General features: G+C 35.2%; 1 protein-coding gene across 3 annotated transcripts in view; it reads left to right on the top strand.

Moving 5' to 3' along the window:
* The window catches only part of LOC128854922 (disintegrin and metalloproteinase domain-containing protein 10), a 202,814-nt gene that overhangs the window by 111,053 nt on the left and 73,784 nt on the right, over positions 1-17,977 (top strand). The gene's annotated exons all lie outside the window — the stretch shown is intronic.

Below are 17,977 nucleotides of genomic sequence, written 5' to 3'. Positions count from 1 at the left end.
AAGAAAGGGTTTTTTGCATCGAATTGTGACTGGCGATGAAAAGTGGGTCCATTACGACAATCCAAAACGTCGGGCAACGTATGGATACCCTGGCCATGCTTCAACATCGACGTCGGCGCAGAATATTCATGGCCTGAAGGTTATGCTGTGTATCTGGTGGGACCAGCTGGGTGTTGTGTATTATGAGCTACTGAAACCGAATGAAACGATTACGGGGGATGTCTACCGACGACAATTGATGCGTTTGAGCCGAGCACTGCGAGAAAAACGGCCGCAATACGCCGATAGACACGACAAAGTTATTTTGCAACATGACAATGCTCGGCCACATGTTGCACAAGTGGTCAAAACATACTTAGAAACGCTCAAATGGGATGTCCTACCCCACCCGCCGTATAGTCCAGACCTTGCGCCATCCGATTACTATCTCTTCCGATCGATGCAACATGGCCTGGCTGACCAGCACTTCCGTAATTACGATGAAGTCAAAAAATGGATCGATTCGTGGATTGCGGCAAAACCGACCGAATTTTTCACAAAGGGAATCCGTGAATTGCCAGAAAGATGGGAAAAAGTAGTAGTAAGCGATGGACAATATTTTGAATATTAAATTTGTAACCATTTTACGTCAATAAAGTTTCAAATTTCGAAAAAAAACCGCACGAACTTATTCATAGTCCTATTATTTTGAAACTATTCTTACGTTGAGAAGTAAGAGAATTAAAATTATATTTTTGTAACGGAAACCAGGCTAAAATTTTGATGTTATTGATAAAAATGACTATTCTTGAAAAGTCTTTTTAACTTTGTTGAAGTACACCTTTTTTGAAAACAAAGTTATGAAGAAAAAGAACGACAAGTTACGCATCAACGAATCCGTATTGGGATATGTTTTTACTTCGCAAGTTAAATGGACAATATAAAAAGTTACACTGCAGGATTTTGATATTGTTTCCTTCAAATATCTCCCTTTATATATCCGAAGAGCCCAGACTTCGCACGAGGTCTCATCAATGCATTTTAAGTAATGTAAAGTTCATTGTAGTAATCAAGTTCGTTGCTTAAGTCTTTGTTGAAAGTGCAGGTAATAATGCTTTTGTATACACATACAACACAACGGCATGTGCATAGAAAAAAATTACAATAAAAACACAGTTTAAAGACAGCTAACACAGAGTACATGCAGCTGTAATAATAACAATTATCATGGCTTGCCGTTGGCAGAGAGTGAGTATAAGCCTTTGTTTTCTTTATTTTACTCTATGAATAGTGTACAAACCATTTCGTAAGGTTGAAAGTAAATTTAGTTAGGTATTAAAGTTATTGGCGAATTTTAATAATTGTTATTTTTTTAATTCATTCCTTAATTCAATTTCAATTTATTTTAATAAATCTTATGAAAGTTACGAAATTGCAAATATACCCGAACAAATATTTTAGTAGAATAGACTAAAAAATTATTTCAGAATGCCAAAAAGAACAAACCTTTGAGTACAATCATTAACATTGCATTGCTTTTGACCTAAAAATGTCACTCCATCTAATGCCCTTTATTTAATTTCAAAGTTCGCACTGGCAATGAAAAACCTATTACAGTAAGACCTCTCTTGGGCGGACACTCACCGACAGTCAGCTTTTGGCGGTTCAAGAGAGACGTCCACTCAAAAGATGGTAAGTTCTTCCCATACATAAGATTTGGTATCGAAAAACATATCCGTTTAAGGGAGGTGTCCATTAGGACAGGTTACACTGTATATGGAGATATGAAACAAAATTTTATAATAAAACAAATTTTTTCCATTGCGGCGCCACATATGAAGTTCATTTTTTGAAATTTTTCTTTGCAAAAAATGCAGTTTTTCAATAAGAGCCAAATCCTACTATAAGTGCCACCCCGCGCCACATAGTAATGGTGTAGTCCTAGAAATCTAAGATTTTTTTTCAAGCAGACTACATTGAAAACAGACCACTAAAAATATGTTTAAAGAAACACCTAATGCGACAATTCGATGATAGAGCTCCCCTATTGCAAAACCCATTTTAATGGCCCCTTTTCCTGCTTGACAAACAAATAGTTCGAAAAGCTTTGGTAGCTCTAAGTTACTGTGGTTTTAATTACTGTGCGAACTGCAAATACGTACTTTTGTGTATAATTTTCGCTTTACCTACAAATAAATAAATTACTTGGAAAACTTTGTAGAGCAATCTTCGTTTTTTGTTTTGTGGCTTCAAGCGATTTACGCTCTCAAATAGTTTATTATTGATTATTTTGAGCAAATGGCCTCGGGTGGTTGAGCATACAAAAGAGTGTATGGTATTTAAACTCAGCATAAGCGATTTTGACTTTTTTAGGTTATTAGTTAAAATTGAAAAAAATATATTGTATATAAAACATAACCAATTAAAAGTTATTTCAAATATTTTTTTGCGGTCAATGCCATTTCGTAAATTATTTATGATTAGCATACACGCATCTAGCGTAATTCTCCAATATATGGTTCTTCCGCTGCGAGAATACTGCTGAAATTTAATTTTCGCATACATAGAATTAAAAATTCACAAATTCAATTAATTTGCTCGCGGATATTGGCAAAGTCACTGCTTTAAATGGCAGCAGTTTAAATTACAGATTTATTTGCCATGGAATGGAATGGAGCAAAACAAAATGAGAAAATACCATCTCTCACTACCAGCAAGCAGCTAACAGCTACCACCAACACCAACAACCAAAACCATTGCATTCAAAAGGTAAATCATGATTTTAATGACGCAATTAGAGCGTAAAATTGTTGTACAAACAAAGCATTAGCAAACAGCAGCAGAAACAGCAACAGCAAAGTCAGCGTCGCTGTTAACGTTAGCTACAACAATCGCTGTAACAATAGTGAGAGCATAATTTAAATAATTTCTGTACATTAAACAGCCCAAAGTGAATCACTCAAATCGTTGAATTTTGTGAACTCGTGCACCAGGTCGTGGGGGCGATTGGACAGGGTTGGATAGGTCAGTAGGCGCGAAGGAAGCGAAATCCAAACGAAAAGGGTTTGAATGTCAATTGTTGCAAATTGCAACAATAAAATATTCGAATGTTGGTAACTTTTTAAGTGTTACGTTGCTGATTGCAGAGGCAGCGTGCGGAGATGCCATGGACTGGAATTCGAATTGGTAGTAGCTGTAGAAATGGATATGGCAATGGGTGTCATGGAGCAGCAGGAGGTGTGATAGTGGGAGGCAGCGATGATGCTCAAATTGCGTGGGACTTGTTTCCACTTTCAGTTTACAAAACAATAAAATATAAAATATTGTATACATAAGTATATTATATATTTGGGTATATTCCACAATAGCTTATAAGTACGTGTGCCGTGAATTGTTGTGCCAGATTGTCTCGCATTTTTCGGAGATTTATCTGTTTCTCGCTTTCGTTTTTATTGTTTTTCCGATTTTTTTTTTTTTTTGCTCTTTTTTATTGTGTGCTTCTCTGAGACAAAGAGTTTCACAAGCCGTGCGCTGGCCACCGGCAAATGCTGGTTTTCGAACATTTCCAATATAAAATTCAAGCTGAGTGGCCGAAAAGTACACTTGAACCTACATACACACATGGAATACTAGTGTGTACTGTGGGCATGTAAGAGTGTTGTGGGTGCTTGTAAATGGATAAAATTCATATGCGCAATTATTAACGAGTACTTATGTATGTTAATGTGTAACAATTTGTACTTGTACAGCACAAATATGGAATTTTCATTGTGCTTTTACATACATTAGCATCTGAATACTTGCATATAAGTACTTATGTATAGCTACATACATTAGAGTACACATAGAAAAAACGAAAAACACAAAAGTTTGAATATATTCGCTGCCCACTCATTTTCAGGTAGGATAGCGATTAGAGAATTCAGCAAAACACATCATAACGCATATTTAGTGGAAGAAATTTCGTAAATTGCGTTACTTTATTTATAATTACTAAGATGTAAGTATATATTTTATGATTGAAAATAAAATAATGAACAATTATTTCATACAAATACTCGGTTTCTGGAAGAATGTCATAACTCAAAAATTTGCAAAGTCAAAAACAAACATCTTCAAAGTTTCAAATTTACTCTGACTTCGTAAGAACAAGTAAATACACTTAAGCCTTAACTTTTTAGACAGCATACAGTACGAGTAAAAGCTAATGATCATTTGTGAATACTTGTCAAAAAAAAATAATATAAAAATATATTTCTAAAATTATTAATATTGTTAAGGATAATTACAGAGATTACATCTAGAGTTGTGCGAATATGCAAAAAACTACCAAATTTGAAATTTCAAGCCGATCGGCGTGGATTTAGGTGAATCGATGGTGTGAACATCCTTCTAATATGAAGAAATTAGTTACACTTTTTTGTTTACAAAACGCCTTTGCAGTGCTACATTCGCACAAATTTTTAATTTTCCTAGTTAAATAAGAAGAAAACTGTTTGAAAAATATATGTTTGCTCAATTTTAAATAATAATATAATAATAATAATTATATAATAATAACCTTTCTATGATGAAATGCCAATGAGTACTGAAAAAAATCATGTATTTAGTTTGACAGTAGCCTCGCTCGATCTGTAAAAAAACGGGGTCTGTTAGAAAAGTATCCGACTTTGTTTTTTATTTCTAACACCTTGCAAATTTTAATTACGCGCGCTTGCATAAGCAGTTCCTGCACATGTGTGAATTTTTTCCCGCCTGTCGTTAGCGTCAGTAGCTGTCAAGCAGTTTGAACGTAACACGTATTTAGCGTTCTCGTCGGTTTTTGAATGTGTCTTGGTGACGTGGAATGCTTCCAATGTGACGACTGCATTTTGGTTTCCTGGTCGTACCCGTAAACCCAGGACTCATCACCAGTGATAATGGTGCTCATGAAATCAGGATCACTGCTTATGTAGTCCAGCATGTCCTGTGAAACAAACAGCGTTACAAGGTACCATGATGCACAGTTTGGGGATCCCTAGACTAGCAATAATTTTACATGAGGCCCTCGCCTCATTTGAAATGGTGTTCCTTGGGTGTTTCTTTAAAAGCGTGTAAAACGGAAACGAAAAAAGATTGTTTATTTTTGTTTTCAGTATTTTATTTCTTCATCTATTGTTAAGAAAATTAAACACCAGTTCAAATTTGCGGAGAAGCTCGGCTAGGCACCTAATAAAGAATGTACGCGCTAATTATAAGTAAACTTGTATACCTTCTGCTCAAATATGAACGAGACGTTATCAATAAAACGGTCCGCGGATGACATATGGCAAAAATAAATTTTTTGTTTTTTGGTAGGACTGTTATAAGCTTACATGGCAAATTTCAGCGTGATATGTCACATAGTTTGTTTTCTGTGCTACTGTAAACAAGTCAAGCTCGAGTGTGTTCTTCGAATTCTCTTTTATGACTTCAACTGTCTCAAAATGTTTTCCACGGAGCGGCAACTTGAGCTTGGGAAACAGGAAAAAGTCACATGGAGCCATATCAGGCGAATACGGTGCTTGCGGAACGATATTAACATTATTTTTGTTCAAATAATCGCGAACAAGACGTGATGTGTGAGCTGGTGCATTATCGTGATGCAAGAACCATGACTTGTTGTCCCACAATTCCTTCCGTTTAAGACGAATGGTCTCGCGCAAACGCTTTAAAACGTCTAAATAATATTCAGCGTTAACCGATAACCGATTTTGTTGGAATAAGAAAATTTCAAACAAATTCTTTGTTCAACTTGAATTTCCATCGTTAAATTCGAAGAACACACTCGAGCTTGACTTGTTTACAGTAGCACAGAAAACAAACTATATGACATATCACGCTGAAATTTGCCATGTAAGCTTATAACAGTCCTACCAAAAAACAAAAAAATTATTTTTGCCATATGTCATCCGCGGACCGTTTTATTGATAACGTCCCGTTCATATTTGAGCAGAAGGTATAAGTACCTACCCACATATAAGTTTTGCACAAATTTACCTCACTCTTAACTTAAAAAAGAACAATACTGCTTGTATATACATATAACGAAGTCAATAGCGAGTTTATACCATTTTACCAGCAATGTGCGAGACTAACCGTCAGCCATTACTCCACCCACATTCAACTCTGTTATTATTATTATTGTTTTTTTTTGTTTGCAACAGAGCTGTTAAGCAACAAGCAAAATAAAAAAGGAAAATGAGAAAAGTAAAATTAAAAAAAATCAAAGTAAAATAAAAGTGGTAAAAATTTCCACAAAGGAGTTGTACAATACTCCATAAGTATTTCTTAACCACATAATAAAAATAAACATCTTTCCAAAAGGAGTCTATATGTATTGCTTGGAGATGCTTTATGTGGTTTAACAACTTAAACATGACTCATACTTTTGGCTTCTTGCTTATACCCACAAGTTGATTTTTTAATATACAATTTCTACTTCTTGTATTTTCATTTTTGCTTAAGCCTTATTTGTCTGTTTGACGTTATTAAATGTAGATATATATATACCATATATGCACATATTAAATAATATATAAGCATACATAGGTATTTACATACTTACTTTCTCAATTGTAAGAAAAGGCAACGTAGACTGTTAAATGTTGCTAATTAGCAAAATTAATTCTCTTTACCATAAACAGACTGCGTAGGTGTTAATATTGGCGGATTCTGTTTTGAGTTAATTTATATAATAAGTTTTGAATTTAAAACACAGAAAACGCCAACAAAATATATGTTTGCGCAAAAATTATTTCAAGAAATTGTCTCTACCTTTTTTTTGAACAAATTTTGTACATCACATTCCCGTTTGAAAATTAAACTTTTTATTGTACATGCAACTCATATTAGTATTGCGCGTTTGCTCAAATAATCTACCTCGAGGATATGCAAGTAAAATTATTTATTAAAAGTGGCTTTACATATTCTTTAAAGTAAAACACAACTTTCATCTATCAGTGGTTGACTCATATAGAATTATTCATGAAAATTAAGCCTGGCACCATTAGTATTTATTATGAATTAATATTCCGAAATCGTTTGTTCTACCACAAAATAAAAAGTATTTCTAAGGACCCGACGAAAGCTTGTAAAAAAAGTCCGAAGCTATGTATGAACAGCCCGGCATAGCACAGTTTTATATAGCTGCTGCTGTTGCTTTCTGAATCTGAGCGAAACTCGAAACTCGTAGTTTTCCTCTTGTTGGCCTTATCTCATTAACAACGCATCGAGGAATCAAATCGCATAGCTCAGTTGGCAAACCCATTTCTTCAAATGATTTAATTACGAAAAGTTCATCTGAATAAAGCTAGCATATTACATCGAAAATTATACAAGTATACGCTTAAAAAGCCACCCGTTGCATCAAGGTTACAATGCAGAATATATTTTCGCACCAAAAGTTTCTATAAGTGAATAATAAACTTAAAATACTGTAACATTTCCACTTTGTTCCATTACATAAGTATTTGTGTTGTTTGCTCTGACAACCTTTTTCAGGCTCAAACACAAATTTCTGTGACTAATGAGTTGTATCCAGTTTATTAAATTGCCCATTTTAGAAGCAAATGCAATTAGCGCACAATAAGGTAAAGATGTCCGGTTCATTTGTTCAATCCGAACCACTTTGAATTTGCGAGAGAAGAGGCAAGACAATGACATTCTGAAGAAATAATTTGGGCGTGAGGGGCGATATATTTTTGTTTTTTGATGCAGACATACAGGTTGGTTCAAACATATAGCTTATTTCTGAAATTTAGTTTGTTTTGAGGCAGTTAACCCAAACAATCAAACTAATTATATCTAACCTCTGCCGAATGCAATTAATAGCTTTACGCTTGAGCAAATTTAATGCTGTGTTGCCCAAACACTGCGGGTTTATTCTTTGTAGAATTATTTAATTTCATATAAGTTAAATGAACTTTGAGTATGAGGCGAAACGATTTTTACAAAAATCTAGCTAGATCTATCAGCTCCACCTATCCGCCCCAAATAAGCTTCTAGAACATCCTTCGCATAACTGCAACAGTGCAACAAAGTTTCATCGCACAATATAGAAAGAAAACAAACATCAAATTTTATATTTACAATGAGTCATCCAATTTTGGTTCTTCAATAACCCTTTTACTGAATAAAAAAATGCTTTTGAGTAATAGCAATTCTTTTTTTTTGCCTTGTCCATGGTCTGCCACCGAAATGCTTGTCTGTCCACGGCTTCAAAGCAACCTTCAGAATACTTTCCCGATAATATTTCTCATTTACCTTGACGCCCATCTGCGGTTACAGTGGCCCAAACCATTACCTGTGGCGGGTGCTGCCTCCTGGTGGCCAATCGATGACTCAAAAGTCTCCTATGAACGATCGGTCAAATTAACCCTATCGTTTTGGAAGTTTACGAATTCTTCAATTTGAAAAATTTTCTCGCCAGAAAATTCGAATGTTCGGAAATTGACCGCTTGCAGCCAAGCGAAGCAACTCCTTTGCTCTCTCAAGTCTGACTTGTTGCTGCTTTGGAGTGAGATCATGCGTCTTTTGGACCTTGTAAGGCTTGACTTTGGGATCATTTTTCAGTATGCGGCGGATGCTACGATCAGATATTTTCAGTTCTTTCGCCATTTGGTTAGCACTTCGTCGGGGATTTCGCTCAAGACGCTTCTTCACTTTTTGAACCATTTCACGTGACGTTACAGTCTTTTAATGACTACCTCCATCACATTTCGCGATGCTACCAGTATTATTGTAACGAGTAATGTTGCAATAAACAAAAACTTTATTTACTTTAAGGCAGTAGTCGGGTCAAATACTCATTTTTATAGACATTTTTTAGAAAATAATTTTTTTAAGAAAATAAAATGCGATCGTTTTGATTTTATAGTATGTTATTATTGACATCAAATTATAGGGTGGGCCATATAGCGTTTGCTTTTTAAACCACCTATTTTTTTGAGAATGGTAACACAAATGACATGTCAAATGTGTTCATAATTTACTTAAAGGTTTGGCATTTACGAAATGGGACGCTATACGCTTGAACAAAATTGGGAAATATTGAAAACCTATTTCCAAAGTGCTGAGTCTTCTTCTTATTTTCTGATGAAGCTCATTTTCACATCGGTGGCTACGTCAATAAGCAAAATTGTTGGATTTGGGGCTCAGAAAATCCACACGTTACTGTAGAGAAGAAAATGCATCCACAACGAGTCACTGTTTGGTGCGGTTTTTGGTTTGGCGGCATCATCGGGCCATTTTTTTTTTTTTTCGAAAAAGAGCGAGGAGCCGCGGTTACAGTAAATGGCGAGCGTTACCGTGACGTGCTCAACGAGTTGTTTCCAAAAATTGAAGAGGTTGACATGGACGACATTTGGTTTCAACAGGACGGTGCAACTTGTCACACTGCCAAAGTTACACTCGAACTTTTGGTTACCGTTTTTGAAAACCGAATAATCAGCCGAAATTCCGATATCAATTGGCCGCCTCGGAGCTGTGATTTAAGCCCGTTGGACTATTTTTTGTGGGGAGCCGTTAAGGACAAATCCTATGCGAACCATCCAGAGACGATTGCTGCTTTAAAACACGAAATCGAAGTTGCCATTCATGAAACTGGAGCCAAAACAATCGAAAATGTGCTTAAAAATTGGGTTGATCGAATGGCCTACTGTAAAGCCAGTCGCGGCAGTTATTTGAACTATATTATTTTTCATTCATAAATTACAATGTTCATGAATGAATTTCCTTGCATAAAGCACCGAAATAGTAGGAACAGTTTTTTTTTAGTTTTAGCGGTCGCCTCCCGGCAGGTAATTGCAAATCACCGATTGTATTTCTGCCATGAAAAAGTTGCTCATAAAAAACCATGTTTCGTTCGGGGCGGCGTAAAACCTTAGATCCCTGCATTTGTGGAAAACATCAAGCCGCATACCACAAATAAAAAGAGGACTCCGTGGCAAAGGAAAAAAATGCATTTGGTTGGACCGCCCCTTACGCTTGTTGCTGTACAATTAATTAAATGAGTATTAAGTGCTCGGTGGGAAAGGGACGAGAATGGTTAATGATGTTTAAACTCATTTTTCTTATTGGCGTAAAATAAATACTTAAAATAATAAAATTAATTTACTTTTTATTTACTTTTCCTTTTGATTAATTTGCATTTGCTTTTGTTGCCTTGATTTTAATTACATAAATATATTTATATTTGTGACGACTCAGTAAGTCGTAAATTACCATAATATAATTGCAGTAATGTATGTATGAAATATTACAATAATTAAAGTGTATAATCCTTATTACGGCTGCCATTTTCGCTTTGTTTACAGTGTCCAACAATGGGTACTCGACACGAACAAATATTATATTAATAATTATGAAAGAGTACAGATTTATCGGACTTTTTACAAAGGGTTAAAGTTTCAACATTTTAGGCAAAAGTGCAATTAATTTATTATCGACAAATTTATCAAAAATATCAAATATAAAACTACTTCAAATATAACCGTACTCAGGCTTCTTCAGTAGAATTTAACAGAGAATTTGTTGGCAGTGGATTTAAGCCCTCTAACTCCTAATTAACTGAGCATTTTTTAACCGTTCTCAAAACAGCAAGAACGAAATGTCGTTAAAAAAGTAATTAGAGGGTTGAAATGTTCCACTAAAAGTTCAACTACAATTTTATAGGGTAATGAAAAAGTCGTACGAGTTAAGATTAGTGTGTAAGAAGGCTTAGTTCAAGCTAATGTTATCACATCATGCATAATACATTGCGAATACCTGCATTTATGAGTATTAAGGCGGGCCGATTCCTGTGGAACGCAATTTTTAAAAGTTCTGTAACGAGTGGGGGTTGGTGAGTTAAATTCCACCACACTTTTTGTTTTAACTTTAACACTCCGTGAAAAAATATCAAACCTTACAAGCCCAGTATTGTTTTCAGCAATGTTGACCTGGGAGGAGGCCTCCTCTCTCATAATTTTTTTTTTTTCGTTTTTTCGTGTTCAGTAACATTTTTGTAAAGTTTTTGGACTTTGTTATTAAGTTACATACACATTATTTACTAAATTATGAAAACAATTTATGTGCTAACAAAGTTTTTCATATGTAATTAATTTTGTACGTGACTACTTAGGAGGAGAAAATGTAAAAAAAGAGCAAATATACTTGTACACATACATATGACTACGCAATTTAACCAGACAAACCACAACACTTTCTATCACTGCCAATCAAATTCTGCGAAAAAGTGTAAATGAAATTAATTAACCTGAGGATAATTGAATGAGTCATGTTTGCTAGTTGGTTTGCTGGACAGTGGGTAGTTTCTGCCGGCCAATAACGCACAGCCAGTCATACACGACAAGCGAGACGTGCCGCTTGCAGTGGCGGCAGTGGTCTCCACCTACTTCCACTTGCAGCCACGCTGATACCGCAGCGTAGTTCTGGCATTAAATTGAATCCAGTGGTTGGTAAATGTACGTATGTATTTACGTACAATATACATATTTATGACAAAACCAACTTTGTGCACCGAATTTTGTTAGTTGCAACAATTTTTCAAATTCTTATCCTAAATTCTTTGTGCGTTTATACACTCAGTTGTTGTCAAAGAAACTTTTGTGAAAAACCACATTATATAATATAACAATTTAACGCGCACACATCCCCACAGGGAAAATTAATGTTAGTCGTATGAATTTTCGCCAACTTCACACCAGTTCACACAGAGTATGTCATCATCCATATCGCTCGTTACATCTGTGGCCTAGTGAGTTGTTTCGCCTTTACGTATACTACAGTATGTTTTTGGTTTCCGGAACTCAACAGAAAAATGTAATTACAAGTATTACTGTATACCTCTACCTTTCACTGTACGCCAAGTATTCACCTTAGCAGTGGTAGCAGCAGTGGTGCAGCTGCTACAGAGAGCGAAGTATTTACATATCTCTTCAGCCTATCGATCCCAAAGCAGCTCCTATTGGCCAAAGTGTTTCAACGCCTGAAGAAGCTGTTGAAGCCTTGGAGTGGCAAAAATGCTTTGAATATTCGTTGAAGCGAATCAAAAGTGTAGAGATTTCTAAGGAAAATATTTCAAAAACAGTAAAGCCATTTTCAATATTATTTGACTGTGTTTACATTTTCATATTGGTTACAAAATGTAAAAGGGAGCTTTCGTAATAGCCAACATTGGCATGTGAACCCACACGGGCTGCCTGTACGTGCCAGACATATGCTAAGTATGTCAATGTCAACTCTCTACAGTTAGGAGCTTCACCTGCTACAGTATCCAGGTAGCAATTATGGGTAATTCACGAGGCAGCTAAACTTTTACTTCTATTATAGGTGATTTTCAGAAACCGATAACTGCATGAAGGAATCAAAAGTTCATGATGGTGGTTATTGCAAATACTCAGAAGGGAGGTCTGGTAAAGCCTGCTGAGTCCAAGGGTTGTCTGATGTATGTTTGGATCTTGGCGGTGATTGCAAAGAAGAGCTCGATGAGCATGGTGTTAAGCTCACTTACTGTGAGCACACACGCCTCATTGTGAAGACGATCGTTAGGCAACATCAGATGACATCCCTGTTCTGAGTTTAGTGACCATACATTAGAATTTTTAATCGCCTTTGTTCACTGCTGTTTGACTGAATCGAACCCAGATCCTCCTCTTTATCTATGGACTGCTGTAATTTTTGTCTTTCCCAAGGTAAATGCTTAGATATAATTTTCCGAAGTTAGCATTGCTTTAGAACTATTTAACTAGCAGAATTAGTCTCATTTGTCGAATGTGTATTACGTATTTCCCCACCGGAGAGCCTTTGACACTTCTTAGGGCACAGCCATGGGAAATTTCTCAGTTTGCTTATATAAGAAAATAACTCTATAATTTGAGCAGCACTACAGCAGTTCATACATTTAGTACATAACACATTCCTATGTAGTTTCTTGTGTAACCGCATACACTTGCCACCATTAACGTTTATAATACATAGATTTATTACCCGTAAATATGTATATATTTATGTACATAGGCATGTACATTCTAACTGTGACTCGCACATACATTCTATTGTAATTACCCTTTTAAGCTCTAAGGCCAAATATTTGATGTGGTTGTGAGATTTCATGATTAACTCATTTCCTGGCATTTTTATGCTGCCACTGTTCGGAGATGTTACGCTACGCAGCAAAATGCTTCTGCGGTTAAGGTTTTAATAATCAAAAGCTCAGTTGAAAATATAGGTATACATACCCAATTAATTTTTTTTAGAACTGGCCTTTCGTCGGCAATAAAAACGAGTATTAATATGAATATAATATTAAAGTATGTAAAAAATATAGTTTTTGTGCTCGATAATAGCGAATTATTAAAAAAAGAAACAAAAACAAATAAAGGTTAATTTTTTAATAGTGGACTGAGTTAGCGATGTACCAAAAAGAGAGGCTTTAAATGGTGGTTAAATTCACAATTGCCATATTGAAAGGATTTGAACAAAAAGTGGCGCACATAACTGAGTGCATGACAATTTTTTTGTCATGTTCACAAAGGTTTTCTAGTCAGAATTTCTATGCTATTTTTTTTTTTTTTTTTTATTCTTTAACCAAAACCATATAAATCCAATTTCCCAAAAACCCATTAAGCAACAAAAATTACATTTAAAAAAATTAAATAATACCCTAATTATTTTGCAAAATAAATTTTTTTTATTATTATTGATTGGCTGTTTGTGCAGCGCGACCTAAAGAGATTTATTGTGCAGCCGTGTAGCTACTCACACAGTTTTAGGCTGTTAATAAATCCTAAAACTGCTGTAGGCCTAATTTCTACCAGCAGGTTTGGGTCTATAACCCCAGCAGTCGATTAGGCTCACGTAGAAAGGCACTTTTGAAGCTGTTATTTACCCCGCAGAAAGGTTCGGGATCTATGAAGGGAGTGCTTGCTACCTTTTTCACTAAAGTGTCCGCAATTTCATTCCCTTCGTGCCCCTTATGTTCCGGAACCCACATCAAGGTAACAAGGTTTCTTGATGCTAGGGTTTTTAAAACATTCCCAGACAATTTTTATTGAAATGAGAAGCTATCCAGCGATTTTAAAGCTGCTTTACTGCCATAGAGAATGTTAATATTGGCACCGCACGTACCTCTCCGTAGCCATTCTTTGGCACACAACTCTAAGGCGTGGAAATGGAACTGATTTTTCCCATTGCAGCTGGGCCAATGATTCCAGCCCCGGCACTACCGTCTCTCCTTGGGACCCATCAGTAAACCACACGTGTGCGCCTAAGGATATTTCATTGCTTCTCCAAGCTGTACGGTCACTAATGACCGCTTTGAATTTCTTGGAGAATTCTAGTTTCCTTTCCATCTTGTCGTGGACTGCCAAGCACGGAGAGCTCAGGATTGAACCCAGAATTTTTACATGTCCTGTAAGATTGCCTTCTTTGAGATGGAATAATAAAAATTTAATAATACCTTAATATTTATGGAGCACATAGAAAAATAGATCAAAAAAAGTCAAAGGGGTACCAATCGATGCGTATTGACCGCAGTACTAATAATCTGTAGGCCAAAAACGATTTTTTTCTCAGGTGAAAAGTTATTAACAAAAATCACTTTTATCTTGTTCCTCTTTTCAATCACTAAATACCCAAAAGTTGCTACACTTAGGGATCAAACTTCACTTGCAATTTACATAAGGTACGTTTAAAATATATTTTACAAAAACTCCGAAAATATTAATACAAATTTAAATATATTGTTAATAAAAATGTATGCAATGTTTGCAAACGAACGAACGAAAAGTTAGTTGAAAGTTGCTAATGATGCCATTCTATTGAAATGTAGCGATAAGGTGCTAAACATACGGCGGCGTTAATCGGGATTACCGGATTAGTGAACAGCTGATTTGTTTATTTGATAATTTTATCACTAAAAAATGGGCCGCAGGCAATAAATACGTTTATTAACAGCATTGATACTAAAAAGGAATTAGTTATGTAAAAAAAATCTTAAATTGCAATTTCTCAAACTGCTCCGAAATAGCAAACCAATTAATGTAATGTCGCACGTGTTGGTGCAAACTAGCATTGCATTCAGTCTTACTTGATCTTCCTTTTAGAAGTTTGAGTATTTTTCATTCACAATAGATGTTCACTGTCATTTTTCGGCAATGTTACCATCGAAAATTCCCCTGATTCGCTTAAATTATAAGAACTAAGTCTAGTTGTCAATCCAAATTAGTTGTACTTAATATTGCAGGATTTAAATATTTACGGTGAAATTTGGAGCGGAGACACATATCAGACAAAACAATGTAATGAAATATTTTGTATAAAAAAATGCCGCCGCCGAAAATTTGGAATAGAAAATTGCGCAAATGTTTACTATAATATATTTTATCTGAGACATACAGGCAAATCATAATTGAATCATAAAAGGTTTGCTCAGTAAGCAGCTTTCTCATTCTGTCTTGACAAATCGGCTACCTTAGCAAGACACTGGGTTGCTAGCTCTAGAAATTTTGAGTAAAAGTGGAGGAAAAGTAAAATTTGTAGAAAAAACATTTCATTTTCAAAATGGTCTGCTTACGAGCAACAAGTCGCTAAAGAGTTTTCATCGGTATGTTCAGGACTAGGATAGTATGATATGAAATACATACCGTTTAAGTCAGAACATAATAGAGTAATTGACGCAATCCGAGATCGGATGTGGTGATTTAGACGGAATTCATATTTTGCAAAGACTAGCATTTCCCAAAGAGTTACAACAGGGAGAATAATTGGATAGTCCCGACGCGATCGGTAACATTGCATACTTCATTATAAAAAAGTTGCCATTGACGGAACTTGTTTATAATTAGCCCACTTTCCCCTGGACGGATGAAGTGTCCTGAGGAGGCTTAGCAAAACACAGTAACAGCATGAAAAACCATCTGCCGGAATCGGCTCAAAACTGTAGGTCCTTCCATTTGTGGAACAACAACAAGACGCGCGCTGCAAATAGGAAGAGGATCTCGGCCAAACACCTAGCAGAACTGTACGTGCCAATTATTTATTTCTTTTTAACAAAATAGTTGCATATTGACGAAGCTGCGCAACTTCGCGATCGGTTTTAAATTTAACAAATAATTCACAAAATAAAATCTTGGATTAGGTGAAATAATTTCTTGTTTTAATATTAGACTTGGCAATTTCCGCTAATAACTTCTATTTGTACCATTTTTTACATTCAAATATTAATTAAAATTTATTTTTTAAACCGTTCGCAGTTTGTTTCCATTTAAGTAAGAAAATACTTTTTTACTACCATTTTTACCAAAAACGATTTAATTTGTTCCACTTTATTCACCTTCTTAAATACAACCTTTTGTAAGGGAGTGTCAAAAATCGAATGTCAGTAGTGAGCAAACCTTTAATAATTGAATCATGCAGGCAAATGAATATGTAAATTGAACAATTTTTTTTTTTTTAACAAAAAGCGCAGCAGGTAAAAATTTGGAATAAAAAATCATTCGTTGACTTTTTTTGATACATTTCTCCATATTTTAAAATGAACAAAATAATGAAATATGTAGTACTGTGATTTACTGCTAACCATATAATCCTTTATGTTAAATTGGTTGCAAACTTTCTGACTCATTAAAAGTTTATTATTTATTTTATAAATGAAAATAAAAAAATTATGTAATACTTGTTTCAAATCATGTTTCTAATAGTTAAATATATTTATAGTTATAAGCCTTTGAAAATAGTTAATTTGTTAAGTTACTCATATAATAATCTATAGTATATTAAATTGTACGAATATTTTGTGATATTGGTTGTGAAGGTCTGTGCAACACAGCCAATTTAATGATTAGCAAAATTGATTGATAGCTTATGCGTTTATAGTAATTACACTTCAGATAAATTCGTTTGGGGGTATTTGCTTTCATTACAGTTGCATTAGGATGCTAAATATGGTGCTGAAATTATTATATTATAAGCAGCAAGCATGGCAGGCCATAAAATGAACAAGCAAAATATTCACACAATAAATATTACTTTAATTGAATGGATGTTTTAATTTTTCAGTATTCCACACATAGTTTGTGTCGTGAGTTGATGTCGCGGCGCACAATGGAACGAAGCGGAAATTATTGCATATTTATGGGTAGAGTTAAGACGAATTGAAGTTGAACTCTAAGTTTTTATTTTTTTATTTCCTTTTCTATTTTTTTTATATTTTCTTTGAACGTTTTACGACATGCTCCCAGAGTAAGTGGAGTCACGTATTTTACGGGAAAAAGTAATCATACTCGCACATAGCGCATTAGGCTATTTTTCACAATTTTCAGTTATAAATTTACGAGTGTGTCGATTAGATCTTAACACAGCGCAACGCCTTTTATTATTGTATAAGTATGTAGTGTAACTCCTTTTTTATTTCTCTTTTTGTAACTTAATACGCGTGCTTGTGTATGTTGATATGCTCATGCGCTCGCGTGTATGTGCGTGTGTGTGTATGTGCTATATTTTATGTGCAACGGACTGCATTATGGTAGGTAGCATTTCAAAACTTTAGCAACAAAAACTGCCAGCGCTGTTGGCAATGCTTGCGAGCGCACATGGATAATTTGAAAAGTAATGGCGAAGAAAGGGGACATACATGCATACATATGCATGCACATAGGTACATATAAGTTTTGGAAAACAATGCGTAGAAGAAGTGTGTATGTGTGTGTGTGTGTGTGTGTGTGTGTGTAGAAAACGTTACTGAAGTAGAAAATTACAAAATTAATGTACAATGACTTAAACAATTACTCGCATGCCATATGTGTCGACTTTAAGTACAAGTGAGTGCTCCAAGCTCTTCACACAAAAGCTTCTCCCACACACTCACACACATACGCACGCGCGCGCATTATCAAGCGAAAGACAAGCGAAAAATATTATAAATGACTGAGGTGTGTAACTTTGCAATTAGTATACCACAGTGCGCATATTTTTTGCC

The sequence above is a fragment of the Anastrepha ludens genome, chromosome 2, assembly GCF_028408465.1.
Source record: "Anastrepha ludens isolate Willacy chromosome 2, idAnaLude1.1, whole genome shotgun sequence".
Taxonomy (NCBI): Eukaryota; Metazoa; Arthropoda; class Insecta; order Diptera; family Tephritidae; genus Anastrepha; species Anastrepha ludens.
The sequence above is the reverse complement of the archived record's forward strand: the minus strand, read 5'-3'. Positions and strand labels throughout refer to the sequence as shown.